The sequence below is a fragment of the Tamandua tetradactyla genome, chromosome 6 (assembly GCF_023851605.1).
Source record: "Tamandua tetradactyla isolate mTamTet1 chromosome 6, mTamTet1.pri, whole genome shotgun sequence".
Classification (NCBI taxonomy): Eukaryota; Metazoa; Chordata; class Mammalia; order Pilosa; family Myrmecophagidae; genus Tamandua; species Tamandua tetradactyla.
The window spans coordinates 121,681,916-121,702,559 of record NC_135332.1 but is presented as its reverse complement, the minus strand read 5'-3'; the positions used below and the strand labels follow the sequence as shown (position 1 = coordinate 121,702,559).

Below are 20,644 nucleotides of genomic sequence, written 5' to 3'. Positions count from 1 at the left end.
TTCAGGGTGTTGTTTCTAAATGTGTCTTTTCAAATAAACTGCCTCCATTCACATCTCCACCTTGGGATTCTGGTTTCACAGAAACCATCTTCCCCCTCCTTCGCTAACATTTTACTAAGACCCTATGTGAATTTCCCTCCTTGCATCAAAAGTCATGTGTAGGCAATTTCAACATAATACCCAGCACTATTCAGAAATGTCTACTCGTTAGATAATTCTCATCCATTTCCTACCTTCACATAATTACTCGCATTATTCCCTTTTCCTATAAGCTCTTCCTCTCATTCCTGCTTTTCTAGGTCCTAATTTCACTTCAAAGAGCTATTTCGGTCTTGACTCTTCTATAAAGACCACTTTAGTTATCCCAGCAATTCTGCTTCTCTATGATCTTAAAAACTTTGTACTTGAATATAACCGTTAGTATTCTAGTTTGTACCATTTTAGTTTAGCATACATATTGGGCTGTGAGAGCAGTGCTCTGTGGATAATAAACTTGGAAGAATATTCCTAAAATGAAATTCCCTATCCCAAAATAAGAGGACCTATCCATGTAACAATTTTGCATGGGATGTAAGAAAAAATGGACTTTAAAGCCAGAAAACCAGAATTTCAACTCACAACTCTCCTATTTATACTGAGCAAGTTCTTCAGCCTCATCACACCAAATTTCCTTTCTCATCTGACAGACACACTTGATTTTAGACAGCATTACAACAATTACATAAGGTAATTCACTGAAAGTTCTCAGCATAGTTCTTACTGCATGGGCTGAATAAATGATGAGTAATTTTATCAATGAAAGAGCACCTTTTTGTGTACCTAGATCCCTCAGCACTGTTCTTTGAGTATGGTAGATGTTCATCGCATGGTTTCTTGTTGTAATACAGAAAATATTCTCCATTATTTTTCCCAGAGAAAATGGTCATATATTAATAGTAAGTTTCTATGAGGTTGAATGGTCTGAAGTAAAGGATAACATGAAAGGGAAATACTGGGTGTGTCTCTGGTATTTTTCAATAGCAAATGCCTAAGAAACATAAAATCTGAACATATAAGGTTCTCCATGCTCTAACCATGGAATCATACTTAGGTTATTCCAACATAACCCTGCTCAATTTGTCAGCTGGTTTTCAAACTTAGATTAGGTGAAGCAAGGTCTATGGAAAAATTATCTCACCTTCATTCCTTTGAAAATTTGCCCTTATATGTATCATTGTCCTTAAAGAAATTCTAAGTAGAGACACATAATATTCATATTAATTCAGTATTAGTTAAATGCTTACAGAAGAATATGTCTAGTTTTAATTAATAAAGCACAACATAAATGTCTTGGAATGATTTTGAGAGGCTCATATGATTGATTTAATATGATTTATGTGGAAAATTTCTCAGGAAATTTTGGAAATCTCTATTAATTTAGCTAAAAAGTCCTGCTCATAAGAGCACTTAAGCATATGAAAGTTTGAAGAAAATAATGTACTGTCTTTTAAATAACAAATATAAAACTGTAGTAAAAATTAAATAACATATAAGTATTTATACTAAATTATGAACACCCACTTTTACTTTTTCAGTCTTCTTCCCAGAAGTAACCACTGTTTACTGTTGTTATATTTATTTTAGACATTTTCTCATGCCTTTAAAATATCTGTGTAGATCCAATTTTTTGTGCTAAGCAATATGAGAATCTTTATTTCCTTTGAGGACAAGTTAAAATAAACAAGTGAAACATGTAGGAAAATGTTGCCTGAATAATAATGCCTTTCTTAGGAACACTGATATGGCGGGTGCCATTTTGGAAATTCAGGGAGGAAGGAATGTGGCTAAAAATGAGAACCCTCTTTCCAGGTGGGTTTTCTCACTTCAATATCATTATACCTTAAAGCTGCTGACTCCTCTTTTCCTTTATTCTTCTCAAGGTTAACAGGGAGATGAAATGTCAATTTTCCTTGTAAAATATCTGAAGATCTGTATCTTTTTAGAGTTGTACAGTTGAAATCTGTTTCCTGGTTATGAAAAGTACTAGTTTTCAGGTATGATATGGCTAAATTACGGGTTTCTCAAAGTTCTTTGTGAATTATAATATTCTATAATTATTTGGTCCTTTCATTAAAAGCAAAAGAAAACAACTACAGCAAAAATCTGTTCTGTTTTTTTTCCATTGCTTTCACCATCCTATTTCCTTTTTGTGCCATTGTTGTCAATCAAATATAATTGTGAAATTATCTCATAGATGAATATAACTTGACACTAGTTTGAAATACATTTTCTTTTTTGGCCCAGTTTAATAATAATTCAATTCCATGCTATTTTTTGGATATACAATGTCTAACAACCCTTTATTTAAAGGACATCTGGTTATCAATATAATTTGATTTTCATCTATAGGAGGTTATCTATATGTAGAAAAAAAATATATATATATGTATTCAGATTAATGCTTAAAATCTAAGTGCTCAAATGATCATCAGTAGGAGCAGTAAAAGAAGTTTAATGAGGAGATTATAATCAGGAAATGCAATAATAGGAAACTTGCTTAATGAGGACATCGGTGCCAAACTACATTATTCATAGGGCATTCTGATTAGAGGCAAACACAAAATGAAACATACATTCTTTGGTGGAAGTCTTCATTTACATTTCAAATAAATACTATTACTCCAACGTTTGGCTGATAAAATGAGCTTTCATACTGAATAACTAAAGACTCCTCCAAAGATAATAGTGTACCGAATATATTGTTAAAAAATAAATGAAGTACATTTTCTTGATTTTAAGAGTCATTTTGCATTGTGTAACCAGTAAGAGACACATTTTCATCCCACAAATATATTTCCTAATTTCAGAACCTCTGCTCATGAAATGAAACATGGCTATAAATGGGTTTACACATTTTCCCTTTTCGCTATATTTATTATGTTCTAATAGCTCCCTTTCTGTTTTAAGACTCAATCAATTCAACTGATCAAAGCAAATCACTAATGAGACCTGGATTAAAAATCATAACTTTGCTCAGAGGAAGCACTAAATTTCTTGGCCATGAAATGGAATCCAAGCCTTAACTGGCTATATCACAAACATTTCAAAGTGGAGACGAATACTGTCAGAGCCTGTCATAATGACAATAATGACAATAATCCTGTCATTATTCTTATGAGTGTAGGTGTGTTTTTGCACGTGAAATATATGGAGAGGTAAGCTTATCATATCACCTGTGGAGATTTTGTGCATTGTAGAGTCTGCTTTGAATTGCGACATGAGCTAAGAATTGTACTCTAGGCTAAAAATCTTCTGAGCAGATTCTGATGAACCTGAGTTGAGAAACACAGGTAGAGGTAAAGTGTCAATGTAAAACTCCACTCCAATTCTACCAGTGAAAAGAATCCATAAAGGTAGAATATATTTTGGAATGGACATAAACTGATATAGATAAACTTTTTATTAAAAAAAATTATTATAAACAATAAACATGCAACAATTCTTGTCATACAAACATTCTTGACATGGTTAAAATCAATGACTCACATTATCATCACACAGTTGTGTATTCATCACCACCATCATTTTTTTGAATATTTGCATCACTCCAGCAAAGGAAGGAAAAGAAAACACTCATATATGTCATACCCCTTACTGCTCCCTTTCATTGACAACTAGTATTTCAATCTACTCAACTTATTTTAACCTTCATTCCTTCTATTGTTTGTTTATGGTAGATAAACTTTTGATTGGAAAGTGGCTAGCTAGCTGTGTGTGGAGAAAATGTAAGGACAGTAACTTGCTTTTTCATTGTGTGGGACACACAGAGAGAAACAGATTAAAAAGTTTTTAAGAAGAAAAACTAAGCTTTGTTACTTTAAATGTAGGGGACTTAATTTTCTTTGGCTGATCAGCAAATAGTGTAAAATTTTCTCCAGATAACATAAAGAAACATATATTTGAAAATGACCCATAAGAAATTTATAATCACCAATGTGTCAGATACTAACACTAGGCATTAAAGAAAAAAGAATCTTGTGGAATTTGGGCTTAGAGTCTTAGCCTAGCAGACTAAGACATTACATGAGACTTATGAGGGCAGTTTGAAAAATATCAATGCTACCCTTCCCCTCTAGCCAATCTTTGGTCTTTAAAGAGGAAGGCTTAAAAGATGTGTAAGCTGATACAAAAGATAAAGTCCACAAAAATGGCATATCTTACACAGGATGAAACCTCCCTAACAATTTTAAGAATACACCAATCAAGGGCTACAGATCATGCAGGAAGGGCTGTAGAATACCTCATATGGCTCTTTGGGTTCTCCTTTACTGCAGTGCTCTCATTGACTCTGATTGAGAGTAGATTTAGTCTCTGAAGTAGAATGGGGGTTAGTTCAGACAGCAATTAGGATGGATTCAGTAATGAAACATCTCCATGTCATATCCCAGAAATTTTTATCACTTACATGACATTCTCCAGGCAGCCATACCTCATAAATCCATAGATCATAAATGTGTTTATTGTAAGTCATGCTAAACCAGGGTCATCCTGATAAAAGCATTCCATGTTTCAGGACTTGTCTCCTAACGAATATTATTAGTCTGTATACCAGGAGGTCAGTCATCCGCATGTTTTCAGGGAAGGTAGCCCAATGACTTACCGTCTTTCTTTTCACAGGATCATCTATCCAGTTTCAAGAGAGGTGTGTTCCATAGAACACCTATTTTCATTCCTTCCTTCCCAGTAAGTTAAAAATCAAATAAATCTATTTGGGCCTTTAATCTTGGAATATTGAATACATGTGCATTTGCAACCCCTATTTTTCCACTGAACTTATACAATGGCATGCTATATACCTAAAAATGCAGAAGGACTCTAACATAAGTAGGATATTGTAAGGAAGTTGAGGTATTCCTAAATGGGCATGTTTCAGAATTTGAAAGGGTAAAACGGTGCAAGTTAAATTTAGGGTAAAATGATGCATTTGATTTCTCATAGATACTTTAGGCAGCAGAGAGAGATGTTTGGCCACTATTGAAGCTTTCAACATTGTGGCATCTCTTTTTATTGGTATAGCTAGATACAACTGAATATATCTTTGAATGATCGGGTATATGTCAATTTTGTTTTTAGAAGTATTCTGTCTTTCTCCTGTCCCACCATTCAAAATAAATCTGCTTGTGCTTCACACAATCATGTCTGGAGTTGACCATGCAAATTAATTTGGTCTGTTAACATGTTAATGAATGAAGCAATTAATTTTTACGTATCCCAGATAACAATTTTAGGAACCTGAGTAACTTAAGTGATTTAATAAAATTTTTATTTCAGACAGTGTATAGATCTATTTTACTCAATAGTCTATTTCCTTGTGAATTAATTACTAACTGCCTACAAATTATATTCTATCACTCAGTTAGCAAATATTAAATGCTTTCTTGAGCAAACAAGCCACAAAGAATGTGGCATTAGTCATCACCTATGCAATTTTAGTTTTTCTTTTAAAAAAACAATCCTTTTCCCAATCATCCAACAGATGAGAAAGCTGCTTTCCTGATTTACAGCTACTTTGAGAATGATGCATGTATTTCATGCAAATTATATTTTAATACTTCAAATCAAGATATAAATGGAATTGGAATGAACGTTTATTTCCTGGAACACACAATACCCACAGCCATAACTTGATATGAATAATTGTGATATTAATTATTAGTGCTGTTGTTTTAATTATTCAAATGCTCTTCAACTCCACATAATTGTTTGGCAACATGTTATAATAAGTGACACAATCACTATTACTTTTCTTGGCGCTCATTGTTAGAATATGAATCACACTGAATTGTTTTGGTATTCACATGGATATAAAATGAAATTCCAAGGAATTTTATTGTAATTTGCCAGAGAATTAATTAATGCTACTGTGCAAATATGAGCAGATAAGTTACATACAGAAATGAAGCGGGGGAATCCATGAAGTTAAAGTTCCAAACGATACCACTTTCTGTGTTGATGACTAGTAGTTTTGTTCATGGGGAAAAACTGCCAAATACAAGAGTTACTCAATAAATGAATCCATACCTGTGGCATCCAATAAGTTATTAGAAAATCTGAAGCCTAGAATGACCAAAATTAACGCTAATTTTAGGAATGCCATGCCCTCAGAAGATCCTTGCCTTACGAATGTTCTGAGGTCCTCTGTTTTAAATACATCAAGGAACTAACCATCCTTCAGTGCTCCATTGTTGGATGGGAAGCTGTTTTTTTGTTTTTGTTTCTGTTTTTGTTTTTGTTTTTTGGCATGGGCAAGCACCGGGAATCGAATCCCGGTCCCCAGCGTGACAGGCGAGAATTCTGCCACTGAGACCCCGTCGCACCGCCCTAGGTAGGAAACCTTTTGAGGGCAGTGGTCACTGGTTTTCAATCAGCTGGATAAATCCTGAGATCATGTAACTAGTACTCAGATGTGTAATTACAACTACATAAAAAAGAGAATATCTACTTTAGGAGGGAATGTTTTCGAGTTCAGCACGGCATTGTCGAGTGCAAAAGTTAACTGTGGGTCTGACGTCTCCATTTACTGAGCTCATGCAATTTAGTTAAAATCACACTGTGTTTCAGTTTTTCATAATTCTTAAGAGGGTTAATAATATCATCTCTGCCTGAGATGAGATAACTACATCAGATGACATCCTTTAAGACTTTCTAGCTAACTCATCCATTAAAATCTATGACCTTAAACAAGTTTTACAAGCTATTTTCAGCCCAGGAGTTTTTTCTGAATTGTCTCATAGTCTGATTCTTCTCTTGTTCTAGAGTATAAGCATCTTTATGCATGTGTGTGTATGTACGTGTCTGCATGTATGTATACTTAACCCAAATTCCTTATCTAATTTCACATTTACTCTTCTCTATGCTTTGTTTTCCAAAAAAGCTATGATATTCTGGTCCTTGGCTCCTGATGTTGAAAGTTGAGGTTCTATTTAAACTTCTTTAGTCAGGTGTGCAGAGTGTATTTTATAGATCCCATCAACAATTAGCTGATTTAATTTTTAAACACCAAGGTGCCATACAAGCTCTCATTCTCTGTCTTTCCATTCTCATCACTAATGCCCTTATTTGCTGTCATTACATCACTCTTGGACTACTGTAAAAGTGTTTGTCACTTCAAGGGCTTTAGTTAATTCATTTCACCTTGATCTTTCTATATGTATTTATTGCTTGTTTTTTTTTTTCTCTCTCTCCTTCCCTTTGCTTTCTGGCACATTCTCTTCCGTAAATGTACTACAGACCTAAACCTCATTAACAACCTCATATATCTCCTTCCATATTTTTTACCATGACTGTATCACAGTGCAATTTTACGCACAGTTACTTTTAAAATGAACATATTATTCCAGTTCTTCATCTTAATATCCTCATCTAACAATACCACATATAAGGTGATCTAAGAACTCAGAAAAAGTAATGATTAGTTGTTTTTAATGGCTAAAAAATTATCCATATGTGAATGTACTGTAAATATTCAACTGATATCTTATTAATTGACATTCAATTTGTTTCAATTTTCTGACCACCATGCTACAGTATATGTACTTATACAATGAATGTTTTTATTTCTATTGACCTGACTGCCATGAGAGTGGAAGTGCTGACAAAGGATATGTCATATTTTAATAGCTGTACAGCATCTGTAACAGTTTACATTTTTACCAGCAATGTTTGAGAGTACCATGTTTCCAACATTCTTGCCAGCACAAAATATTACCACATTTTCTTTGGCCAAACTAATGCCTACAATGTTTATCTCATTGTTAATTAAATTTTTATGAGTCTAGTTACCTAGTGGAACTTAAACAGGTCTTTATGTTGTTGTTAGATGTATACATTTGTGGGTCCTTGACTGCTTATCCCTGTCCTTCATCCGATTTTCATTGAGTTGTCTGAATTTTTCCTGTGAAGTTTTAGGGGACTAATTGTCTGATACAAGAGGCCTAGCTTCTGGCATCTCTCAGCTTTCAACACTCCCTCCTCAATAAACATAACTATTCCTAGTTTTTGATCTAAAGTGAGAGACGTGTGACACTTTCTTTTACTTGACCACTTTTGTGGGGCTATTAAATGGCCTAATTTCAATATTGTTGTGTCTTGGAATAGGAAGGCTGAGGAGAAGGAAACAGATGGGGGAATGGTAGTCAGTGGAGCAGTCAGAATACTCACAATCAATTAAGTTAAGCCATTGAATATGGGCACCACAAAACAATTACAATTGTAACATCAAAGATCGCTGATCACAGATCATCATAACAGATATAAGAATTTTTAAAAAATGGAAGTATTGAGAGAATTATGAAAATGTGACAGAGAGACATGAAATGAGCAACTGCTGTTGAAAAAATGGTGCCCATAGACATATGTGATGTAAGGTTGCCACAAACCTTCAGTTTGTGAAAAGCACAGTATCTGCGAAGAGCAGGAAAGTGAAATGCAATAAAACGAGATATGGTTACATACTTATTTGTAATTTTTACTACATAAAGCTGTTAGATTTTGAAAGAGGCATATTAAAGTACCCCATTAATATTATGTATTAAATCAGATTTTCTTTGAAGTTCTAATAATTATGATATATATTTAATGGATACTTAGGTGCATACAAATTAATGATTGTAACATTTATTTCATTTTGTGCCTATTATTCTTATATAATGTTCCTCTTCATCTTGATAGATGCTTTTAACTTCATATTCCACTTCATTTGATATAATACTGTCCTCCTCGATTTCTCTTTGATTGTTTTTCTTAGTGTCTCCTTGCTCAACCCTTTATTTCCAACTGCTGAAATATATAGGCATATATGTAAGTCTATGCATATAAATATAAAGCTGTAGTGTCTTACTTACAAATATTTTGCTTCTTTCTAGTGCCACAATAATGTGTCATAAGATAGAACCACAGACCTCAGTGCTTTACAATTGTTTATAGCTCACTAATTTTTTGGCAACATTGAGCTGTGCTGGTCTGTCATTGGTTGATCCTGGCTGGATATATCTCTCTGGAGTCAGCTGCATATGAATGGAGTTGTTCAGATTTTGGCTGACTTCTCTCACTTGGGTGCCACCAGTGTATTGAATGACCTAGGATGGTCTCTGATTGGGTAATAGAAGTAAGGAGAGTGGTGGTCAACTTGTCATGCTGTGATGACCTTATCAGAGGAGGAGGACCAATCAAGGGGAAATATGCAATGCCTTTTGAGACCTAGCCTCCAACCTATGTTTGTTGACACTTCTACAGCAAGTTGCAGATTCAGGCAATATGGAAGTGACTGATTCTTTTATAGGAGAAACCACAGTTATATGACAGAGGATGTGGATTCAGGGAAGTGGAAAGAATTGGGACCATTTTTACAATCTACAAAAAATAGATATTAGGATTTTGTTTAACTGAATTTGACAACCTTTACTTTGATAGGATAATTCAGTATGATTTTGTTTCTTCCATATTTGCCATTTATTTTTTAAATTTATTTTCATTTCTTTTTTCTTTTTTTTATCTTTTCTGAAATGAAGAAGGTAATATTTGTCATTGTCATTCCAATCTTTGATTTGTTAATTCTATCATATTTTTCTATTTTATTGGTTTTACTCTCCCTATTCTGGTGCTCATAGTCAGACTCCTATCTTGAAAAGTGCATGAGAATAAAATACTATTCCCTAGAAAACATATTGCTCCCCCACTGCTTACCATCTCTCCTATTGCCTTCCATCTTGCTGCTCACCATTTCTTTCTTTATTATGTGCACTGATTTAGTTTAGTACTTTCCATTCCAACCATTATGATTTCCCTTGTATCATGACACTTGAATTTCAAGAATTTGTATCAATGCTTATTTTACACATCCCAGGCAGGTTATGACTATATTTGGACTTAACTATGTAGATAGCTGGTTAGAAGGAGTGAAAGAAAATGATAGGGGAAGAATATGAAGGGATATTTCAAATAAGAAAGAGTTTCATAGCTCTTTCCTGTTTTCTCTCCTCTTCTGCTTTCCCTATCTTGCAGTCTACTTTTTGATCCATTTATTGTTTCGGCACCACTCTTCAGTGAGTACTTCTTTTCCCCTAGTTCACTATTTCCCTTAATTATTGCATATCTGCTTATACATTTCTTGAATAGTTGAGTGGTATCATTATTTGGGGCTTGAAGCCATCATCTACAATCCTAAAGTACTGCAGATGAGAACTTCTATGCCAATCTTAACTCTTCTTCTTGGGCAACTTAGTTTCTTGTTTTGTTTTTTTGATTGAAATGGAAGAATGTAAGAATTTTTTTCTCTTGGTCTTTGGGGTTCAGCATTAAATACATAAGAGTGTGTATTTTCTCATCAATACCTATAAAATTTGTTAAGCCAGTCCAACTGCAGAATGAGGTTTTTCTTTGGTATAGGGTGATTTTCTTTCTATGTTGACTTCTTTAAATGGATCTTCCTAAATGATAACATGAATCTCAGTGATAACTTTTATCTCCTTCAATTTTCTACTAAATCTTTTTTTTTGCATGAAAAACACTTTTTTTCAGTTCCATGACAATTTTTATCATGTGTGCTATACTCAAATCTTCTTAAATGCCAGTATCATTTTTTTAAATTTAGGTTTACATTTATTCCCTCTAGCAGGTGTACTTGTTAGGAAACTGTCCTAATTTTTTTTTTCCTTTTTATGACTTATGGACACCTTTCTTTGAGCTGTTATTTCTTTCTATTGGTTTCAATACATGTCATCCAGCTTCCAAGTAACCTTTAATAAAAGCTCTGCCATGGATGGAGAAATCCAAGGTGGCTTAAACTCTTGTGGGCTGGTGGTATGACAGCTACTTGAAGAAGCAGTTGGGCTTCTTTCAGTGCCAGGAGAGATACATAAAGATATGTCAACACACTCCAATACAAGTATCATCGGGGTCATCAACAAAAGCACAATTCTCACAGGACTGGATGAAGCAACATTTTACTCATGTAGAAAAGAGACAGAGCAAATTCAGCTTCACTAGTGGACATAAGTTTCCTTAGCTAGGTAGTCTCAGTCAATGGCTAAGACAGAGAAATTCTATGTGCAGCTCCCCTCTCTTGTGTTTGTGTGCCAAAGAGGAGAAACCATATTCCCTTCCTGCCAGGTACAGAAATTCTACCTGGGTGTAATATGAATGTCAAAAAATATGCCCACCAGAATCAGACTGCCTCTGATGAGTACTTGTATATGCTGAGGGCAACAGGGATTGGAATGTGCTGGCAATCCCTTTATCTAGAAGGGGATTGTGTTTCATCCTGCCAGGCTAACATATCTGGTTCTGAGCACAGCATGTATTTGTGGGTCCCAGGGAAAGGTAGTAGGTTGCCCTAGGACTGTCCACTCATACTAAAAATTCTCCAGTTATCTATTCTTCCCCTCCTTAATTCCCAGGGAAGAAGTAAGAAGGGGCACAGACCAAATGACCTAAAAGAGCCTTCCTATGGGGAGTCCAGGCAGGTCATTGCACCTGGGGTCTCTTTCAATAGTATCCAGACACTCAAGAGACCTCAGAGAAAAGAAAAGCTACAGCTATTGCCTCACTTAACTCTTATGCCCTAGAAGCCCATTTCTACCAGTGTCTTGCTGACTAAGAAGAGAATAGCTTATAGCTAAAATGGGAAAAGGAAGCAAGATGCTTTTAGGTGCCATCTTAAGATTTCCTTTGTAGAATTCAATTTCCTGCTATAACTCCAAAATTCTCCTTTAATTTTACTAGAATGAATATCTATCCTCTTTCTCTAGAAGACTGAATTCCTGTAAGACAGAGCTTTGCCTTAACTTACTCTAGCATAGTTCAAGATAAAGTAACCCTTCACTTCTAAAATATTCAATGTATAATTTTGGACAGAACAAATGAATGGGTTGATAAATGAATATAGTCATTCTAAATTATTTCTTTTCCATTTGCAGCAACAATTAAGCCTGTATTCATCTGATTGAGGGCATAACTGTAAGGCATTCATTTTGTTTCAAATCACCAATTAAAATAGATGTCATCACACCTTCATTCTTTTAATTATCTTCTTCACAACACTGAGCATATAGTGGCAATTATTAAATATTTGTTGAATGGATTACCCAATGAGTGTAAGCATGAGAGAATATCCGTGCTACCCATTAGCAAGTAGGAGCTGAGAAAAACCTTGAAAGTTAATATATCTTCTTGGTTCTCCATGTGTGATTTCAAATTCTGGTTCCCTCCATTTTGGTTCTGTGTCCTTAGACAAACAACAATCAGACTTCCTTCACAGGATTGTTGTGAGAATTAAAAAAAAAATCAGTGCAGGGGTGCAAGGGTAGTTCAGTAGTAGAATTTATGCCTGCAATGTGGGAGACCCAGGTTGAATTCCTGGCCCATGTACTTCCCCAAACAAACAAACAAACAAACAATCGAAAACCAAACAAGCAAGCAAACAAACAAAATTATCAACAAATGGTGATGCAATAATGGGTTGTTCACATGAAAAAATAAATGTGACCGCACCATACAGCATACAAAAAAATATCAATGCAAGTAAAATTCTCAAAATGCTTCCTGGCACAATACATGCTCATGAATGTTATTATTACAATTATCATTCTATTCACTCAAAACATGAGTACATATGCACATACTCAAAAAGCACTTAATGAACTCAAACATTCAACACCATTCTGTGCTTTCTCTGTAAGCATCTATGAACAAAATACAAATTATTTAAGGTAGAGAGATACATAGAGTTAGGAGAAAAGCATATACTGGAACAGTAGTTGTCACAATTACATGACTCCCAAGCCATATCCACATCACCTTAAATGAAAGAAGGTGGCTATTGCGTTATTTGCCTATAGGGAGCAAAATACTGCAAAGACTAATAATAGAGCCAAAACTTATAAAGTGTCAGCAATTAGCTGTGAGAAGACACAGGTAAAGATGGCTGGACTGTCACTTTGCTTCACACGCATACGCTTGTATGTGCACACACAAACACACACATTCCACCAATAATACCCTGAGCTGTAACGGGTAGTGGGTAAGTAATAGCGCCATCGTCTGAGACCATGGCAACTGAAATCCTGATTTGAATTTTTAAGTACAGCTTTACAATGCTATTAACTTTCATTTCTAATATCACATTTTCAAGGAAGAAAAGAAAAGATCAGCTATGTGTAAAAAAAGGTCAAATGAAGAATTATCTTAAAATGGCATTTTTATGATTATAGCCATGTTTAATAACTGCAAAAGAAGAATTATCCCCTTTTGATGTTTTTAAGACCAAGATGGTGTAAAAATGTCATTTTAAAATGACGTTTTTACAATCAAAGCAATCTGTAAAAATGTCAGATGAACAGCTCAATGAATTAAGTGTTTCTAAGGATATGAGAATGGGTTAAAATGCCCAGTGGAGCATTTCATTGACATTTGATGTTTTTTTTTTTCAGGAAATATTGATAATAAAAATGCAGTACTTAGTATATTACTTTCCTTAATTTGGTGAGTTGTTTCATCTGTAGAAATGACTATTAACTAAGTGTGTTTCTGATCTTACATTAAAATGATACGTGACAATTTGGCTGACATCTGAATACTGAACTATTATCTTTGCAAGATAAAATTAAAATTTACAAATATGCAATTATTGCCATGTTTAATATATTTTATAATTATATTATGTGCTATTATATACCACAGAATAAGGAATGAGGCCAGTTCCACATCTGCCTTACTAAAATATTAAACTTGACAAATTCCAGTGGAGCTAAAATTTTATGCAGGACCCCCTCTGGTTTTCTATATTTGAGTGTTTTCTGAGGATTAACAAAGAGGACAAGCTTTCTGGATGTTCACCCAATATTATTCATACATATCTGTCTATAGTAGCACTGTTAAGGATAATTTTTTTCAATAGGGATAGACATATTCTATTTCTGTGCTGTCCAATGTTGAAGCCAATAACCACATATGGTTACTGTGTACAGAAAATGTGCCTGTATGACTGAGGAGCAGGATTTTCTCTTATTTGACTTGATTGTAATTAATTCTAATGTACAGTTAAATAGCCGTGTATGCAATGTATCGGAATCAGCTGGTTCATACAACAAATTTGTGATGTGCGCGCAATAAAAAAATAAACTTAGGTTTTCTGAAGATAGAGTCATTTATGACGTGCTAGATAAAAAAAAAGTTACTATATGAAAATAACAAATGTTGATAAACTATCAATGAACAGTTTGGTCTAAAAGTAGAGCCACTAAAATAAATTGTATGCCCAAACATAGGCTGTCAGAATTAAGCCTATATAACAGAGTGCTTCTAAAGCGATTCCAACAGGAATCAGCAATACATTCATTTGTTTTTCATTGCTATAAGATCATCTATGGATTTATTTCCAATTTCAAGAAAAAAACTAAATTTTAAACTTATCATAATTAGCCCTGGCAAGTATTTTGATGGGCAGATCAGAGCCGCTTAAGCTTTGTCCATTAGAAAAGAATCGAGTCATGCAAAATAGTTCTTTGTTCAAAGTCTGTGGCAAATTTCCATTAAGGAGCTTGAAGAAACTAGTAATGGTCACATATATGAAATGCTTCATATTTTAAAAGACTCTTCTTTATGATTTATTTCATTTGAGACTCTCAATGATGCAAAGGGCAGATTTTATACACTTTTTTTAAGGTAAAAATATCAAGGCCTGAAGAAATTAAGACATAGATACTAACATGAAAAATTCATCATAATGATAACAGTGGTAATGCCTAACATGTATAGGTCATTTCAACCTGTAACCACATCTAATGTCCATGCTGTTCTATGAGATTGAGCGCTCTTGATTACTACTCCCATTTAATAGGTAAAAATCAAATGCATTCTGGTCAAAGTCACCGCTGATTGTGGCTAGAATCTAGGTTTCATAACTCCCTGCCCATTGTTGTTTTTAAGAGCTGGAGAAAGACCAGATATGCAACGCTAGAAAATACCAAAAAAAATACAGGTTTGGCTGATTGATTGCAAATGAAGTTGCAAAGGATTTCTGTATATCAAATATGACTGAACGATCAATGCTTTGATAAGTGGAAGAGATGAGAGGAATGTCAGTGATAATGGGAAATTTAGCACAGGGGAGTAATTAGGGAGCTTATAAGAATTCTGCTTCTGTCATCTTGACTTATAGTTGTGCCAAGTCATCAGTTTTTTGATACCCCACCAAATGCATCGTGACCCTTATTCTGTTCACCTTGCAGAACCTGGACATTCATATAGCATATGTGGAACAAGTTGTGTTTTTTTCATACATCATGAGAACACAGGCTTAGGCACAACAGAAACTTAAAACAAATAACTGCTTTATTAATTACATAGCACAAAAAAGTTCAAAAAATCAGGGGCAGAGTCCATCTTGATCGGTCTTCTGGGGAGCCAACTGGGGACAGGGTGATGTCCGTGGATAGCAACTATATGCCTCACTTCACATTGGAAAGGGGAGACAAACCTGTGCTACTCTAAGAGCTATGTATGCCCTGCTACTAAGAGTTTTCACCCTGATAAGCAGTTACTTGCTTGGGGTTTATGCTATAGTCAGACTGCATCAAAAAAACTTAACATTTCCCTGGGGCTATGGAATGTAAATTTATTGAAACATCTGCACACAATAGAAAACGAGGGGGTGAGTGAAATCTGGGCATGGCTACTGGGAGTTTCCATGATTTCCACAGTACCATCTTTTGCTTGATGCTGACATTTATTTTTTTCACTTTCTTTTCTACACCATGTGTTCTCCTCTCAACATTTTTTCATTATTTTTCTCTGAAATAGTAGTCCAGTTTCATTTTTTGAGTTCTTACAATCTTCCAAGCACTGTCAAGAACATTGCATTCACTATGTACTTTAATCTTTCCAACAATTATATGAATAAAATTGTATTACTTATTATACAAATGAAAAAACTAAGGTGAGCAGAATAAATTAACCTGTCCAAAGAGACATAAATAATAAACAGGAAATCGAACATAGATATTAGACTACAAAGTCTTTGCCTATGAGAATTATGTTCTATATAACTTAATACTAAGTATTGCTCCTTGATTATCACATATTCCTGCTTATTTCATACTTCCTTACAATAGTTAGACTCTGCAAAAATTTATCAGGTTAAAAAACAAAAAAGCATATATAAATAGCAAATAGCTCCCCAGTGGCTTGAATAGAAGAGTGAAGACATGCTTTTCAAATAGGTTGAATCAAAGAAATTATATCCTCAGCACAACTTTTCTCGAAAAAACACATGCAAAACATTATACACATTATATAATCATAACCTACACAAAATAAATCACCCTTCCTTCTTTGCCATTTTTGCAAATACCAATTAAAACCTGTTCCCCTACTTAGGTGTAACCCACCACGCACTCTCCATTGCAGATTAGAGACTGCCATGGGAGAAGCTCTGCAGAAAAATCCCTCAAGTTTCCATTGCATAGAAAAAACTAAATTGCTTCTCACTTCTGTAAAGGAGTATTTTTAAAAAATATTTGTCATGCAAGAAGCCATATTTAATGTTCAGTCAAAATGAAATGAGCAATTAATATTGGAGGTGCAGAGGCAATATGGCAGATTAAAATATTTATTGGAAATTTTGTTTTGGATTTATGAAGGAATAGTTTATTTTGGAATTTTGGGTAAAAATTAATTGGTGATACCAAAGTCCTCACATTCATTTCACAAGATTAATCAATCAGAACAAGCTTGAGATGTTTTCACTGCCTTGTGATAATCAAAATTGTAGACGAATAGGAGCTAACATTTATCTGCTATTGGGCCAATTAGAATGATGAGTCTTTCTATTTATCTTATTTAACTTTCAAATTATTATTAGGTACATTCTATTATTGTTCTTTCTTCACAGATGATAAAATCAAAGCTTAGAAATATTAGAACTTGGCTACATTGAAGAGTTTATAAGTGGCAAAGTTTAGATCTATCTACTTTGCTCCAAAGCAGAATTTTTAATGTCTGGGAAGTTAGCTCTCTGAATAATGAGTTGGAATGCTTGTGCTAATTGATTGCATGGACAGAATGTATAGGAGTATCAATTTCTATAAAGATATGAGAAATGACATTAAATTATGTTCTCAGATTTTCCCTAGAACATTAATATAACCTGCTCATATACTACAAGTATATTGGGAGTATAGTAAATAGTTTGTTATTTTTTTTCATTTAACCTCATCAGAATGAATTAAAGTGGCAATATTTTGAGTTAAAATGGAAATGTTTTGGGACGTGTGTAAGCACGTGGCTGGCAGGAGACAGCTGGTGGGGCAGGAGCCTGGCTGTGCACCCTTTTTTCCTTAGAGATGCCTGGGTGGTGGGGTGTGGTTTAGGGTGCGGTTGGAGGGGGGTTGAGGCAGGACCAGAGGACAGCACTTGGTGATCCCCTCAGAAAACTCATCCTCACTTAAGAAGGATCTTAGCAGCAAGATTAAAGGACAAAATTGTTGTGAATGAACTTTATAACCTGAAGAACAGTAAAGTATAAAAGTAACAGTAGAAAACAAAATATTCTGTCTTGCAGACTGAACAGAAATGCTTTCCAAAAGAAAAATATATTGAATGAACTGAAAGAATACCAAGAAGCAGAATACAAAGAGAAAACCAAATTCAAGAACCAGTCAACATAACTTCACATAGGAGTGTGTGGCCTTTGTTTATTCTGTAAGCTTTTTTGTTGAGCATTTCCCCAAAGATCTGATGAAGATTTACTGTGTAATGTTAAATGACAAGGATGCAATAGTAGTAAACAGCTGTAAATGTCTTATGTTAATTACCAGTGTTTATTTTTTGGTCATATCTGCTGGAGAAATCACCGACACATGCTAAGCAGCCACCTCTCAGCCCTTGTTTACCAACTCCCCAACTCCCCCATATAGCCCTCACCCCAGCCTCCTCTTCTACTGAGTGATGATTTCCCATTTCTTTCTATTTCAAACCAGGGAAGATGTTAAGCTAAATGAAAAAACCCAACAAGACCTCAAACCAAAAAACCAGAAACAAGCAGCCCTGCAGATACTAATCAAGTAAGGGATTCTCAGAAATAACTCCCCCCTAATACCTGCAGCTCCTGATCCCAGAGTAGATGATACAGAGTAATCAAGCAGCATAGATTTGTCTCTCATCTCTGATGTGGAGTGGGGCATATGAAACTGCCATATATTGACCTGGCCCGAGCAGTTTTGGGCCACCCCAGGAGACTGGCCGTGATCAGATCTCTTCTTGTGCTCTTTTGAACCTTTGTCATATGTAAGTAATGAAGTGGTCATTTGCTGAAAGTTTTTGTTGTGCCTGAGCCTGTATTTCCAAAGTGCAGCATATAGCAACTCATACTCCACAATATCCTTCACTTGAACTGTGTTTTGGCTGATGAGCCTGTGGAAATAAAAGAAGCAATATGTTCCTGTGGAATGGAGAAGTCTTTAGTGGAATAAAGATTGAAGCTGAAGAGAATGGTACTCAATTTATGTTTAACTTTTCTCTTAAAAGAACGAATCTGACATTTTGTCACTCTTCTCAGAAGTCAAGCGTCCTTTTACATGTTACCAAGCATCTGGTCATTATCTATGGTTTGTTAGGGACTTTTTTTTGTTTGTTTGTATTAGCTTGCTTTGGTATTTTAGTAATTAGGGAAGAGTTTCTATCTCTTTTCTGTTGGTCCCCAAACATCTGTAGCAGTCAATCACTGGAAATGAAATTTTAAGAATTGATCTCCAGTCTATTGCCATTTCTAGATGTGCAATCTTAAAATTTTATTCTTGTAAACATAATATTTAGGGAAAATCTTATAGATAAATGTGCAAATAAACTGAATCAAATTTCTTAAATTTCTGTAGACCTGTCAACATTTGTATCAGTGATAGCAATGAAGCCAAATGATATTTTGAAGAACTTGTCCCTTTAAATACAATTTTACCACACAGTTCCTTTGAGACTCGTTTTGTACCAACATTTCCAGTGACCCACCTACATGTGCAACACTGTAGGTCTTCATTTATGACAGACTCACGAAGCAAGTGTTTGGGCAGTTTATTGCCACTCTGAGTATTGCAATCAAGAAAAGAGTCTTGTGTTGAGCTAGGAATAAAAGCTTTGACATCAAATGAAGTTTAGAAAACTTGCAGTAGGAAAACAAACATTGCAATTTTGTCTTCAAGGAACATCGATTCCACAGTCATTGCAACTCTTGCTGACCAAAATATTCCTTTAGCTGAACCAATAATCTTCTTACAATGGCTTTCATTGATTAAAAAAATCTAGTTTTAAGAAAAAAAAATGTACAGAAAATTATGACTGTGAAAAAACTTCTGAATCATTCTCTGAAATTCTTGCTCCTGCAACTGGCAATAATTCTAATAAATAATTCAATGTACCACATTTCATAAAAGAAAGAGTGGACTAAAGGAACTACAAATTGCAACCCCTTCCAGAACTTGGAATTTTGCCAATTAGTTTTGCCCTTTGATACGGTGTTGTATGAAAACATTGACTGTGCAGACTGATTTGCTTCTAGAGGAAATGTATTTTTTAGTGATCCAGAATGAAGTGAAATTATGTCAGAACAACGCAAATGTAGTTCTTTTGGAATCATGCAAATGAAAAACTTGCTGGTTATTCTCATCACTGTTTGGGCTTTCAGAGACATGGGCTGGAGAAATTGAATAAAGAAATAGAAAGGGGACTATGTAGCATTTCTTCAAGAAATCTTGGTCTTACGGACAGAGCTATTGGTGAGCATGGAAAATTAGTGAGATTTCCTTTTCTAGGTGAGAATGTTGTCTCCTTTCTAAATTCCTTACTTGTTTGAGAAAAGGCAAAATTGACTTTAGTCCATGGAATTGGTGAGATTCTAATTTTGTGCCACCCAGCTATGGACTTGGTTATAGCCTCTGCTCTTCTGCCAAAGCAATACATGAAATTTGGATGCTGAGTTGTAGACATGGAAAAGAATAATGCAAACACCTCTGACAAATGTGGAGAGCGCTGATTTCCTTAGAAAGCCTTTCTATTGGAAAAGAGACTAAATTTTATTATGACTTTGCAATGTATAAAGATTTACCAAATGGTAGTTATATAAATATACAATAATTTGATTTAAAATGAATGTATTTAAAATGTTGTAAGCACAAAGAATTATAGGATCAACTATAATTTTCTCAAGAAAACATAAAAGAAATTCAGTAGCTTATTGTCAGAAAGAAAAGGAGATAAGTTTCACTGACAATATTGAAACTGCTATTTTTTGGCCAGAACAGATGCCAGGATCTGAGATAGACAAGTCATATTCTATTTGTAAACTCAAGGCATCAAAAACAAATTTGTTATAGAATTCAATCAGAATAGAAATTGAATATAGAAAAGGAGTCAGTAAAGTGGATCCTACTAATAAAATTAATTCAGGAAGTTTCTCTTAACTTGTATAATATGTATTTTATTTTATGGGATCATAGGATTGAAACATCAGAACATATTTTTATTTTATTTGAGATATAAGAAAGATGCATGATGTATTCTAGAAATTTATTATAGCTGAATTAAAGCCAAATATCTAAAGATTAGGGACACATTATAA

The 20,644-nt window shown here is 34.5% G+C and overlaps 2 pseudogenes; both read left to right on the top strand.

The window, feature by feature from the left end:
* Positions 1 to 18,469: 18,469 nt before the first annotated feature.
* On the top strand, positions 18,470 to 19,332 carry LOC143686818 (asparagine synthetase domain-containing protein 1 pseudogene; annotated as a pseudogene).
* Positions 19,333 to 19,361: 29 nt separating this feature from the next.
* LOC143686817 (asparagine synthetase domain-containing protein 1 pseudogene) lies at positions 19,362 to 20,160 on the top strand (annotated as a pseudogene).
* Positions 20,161 to 20,644: the final 484 nt, after the last annotated feature.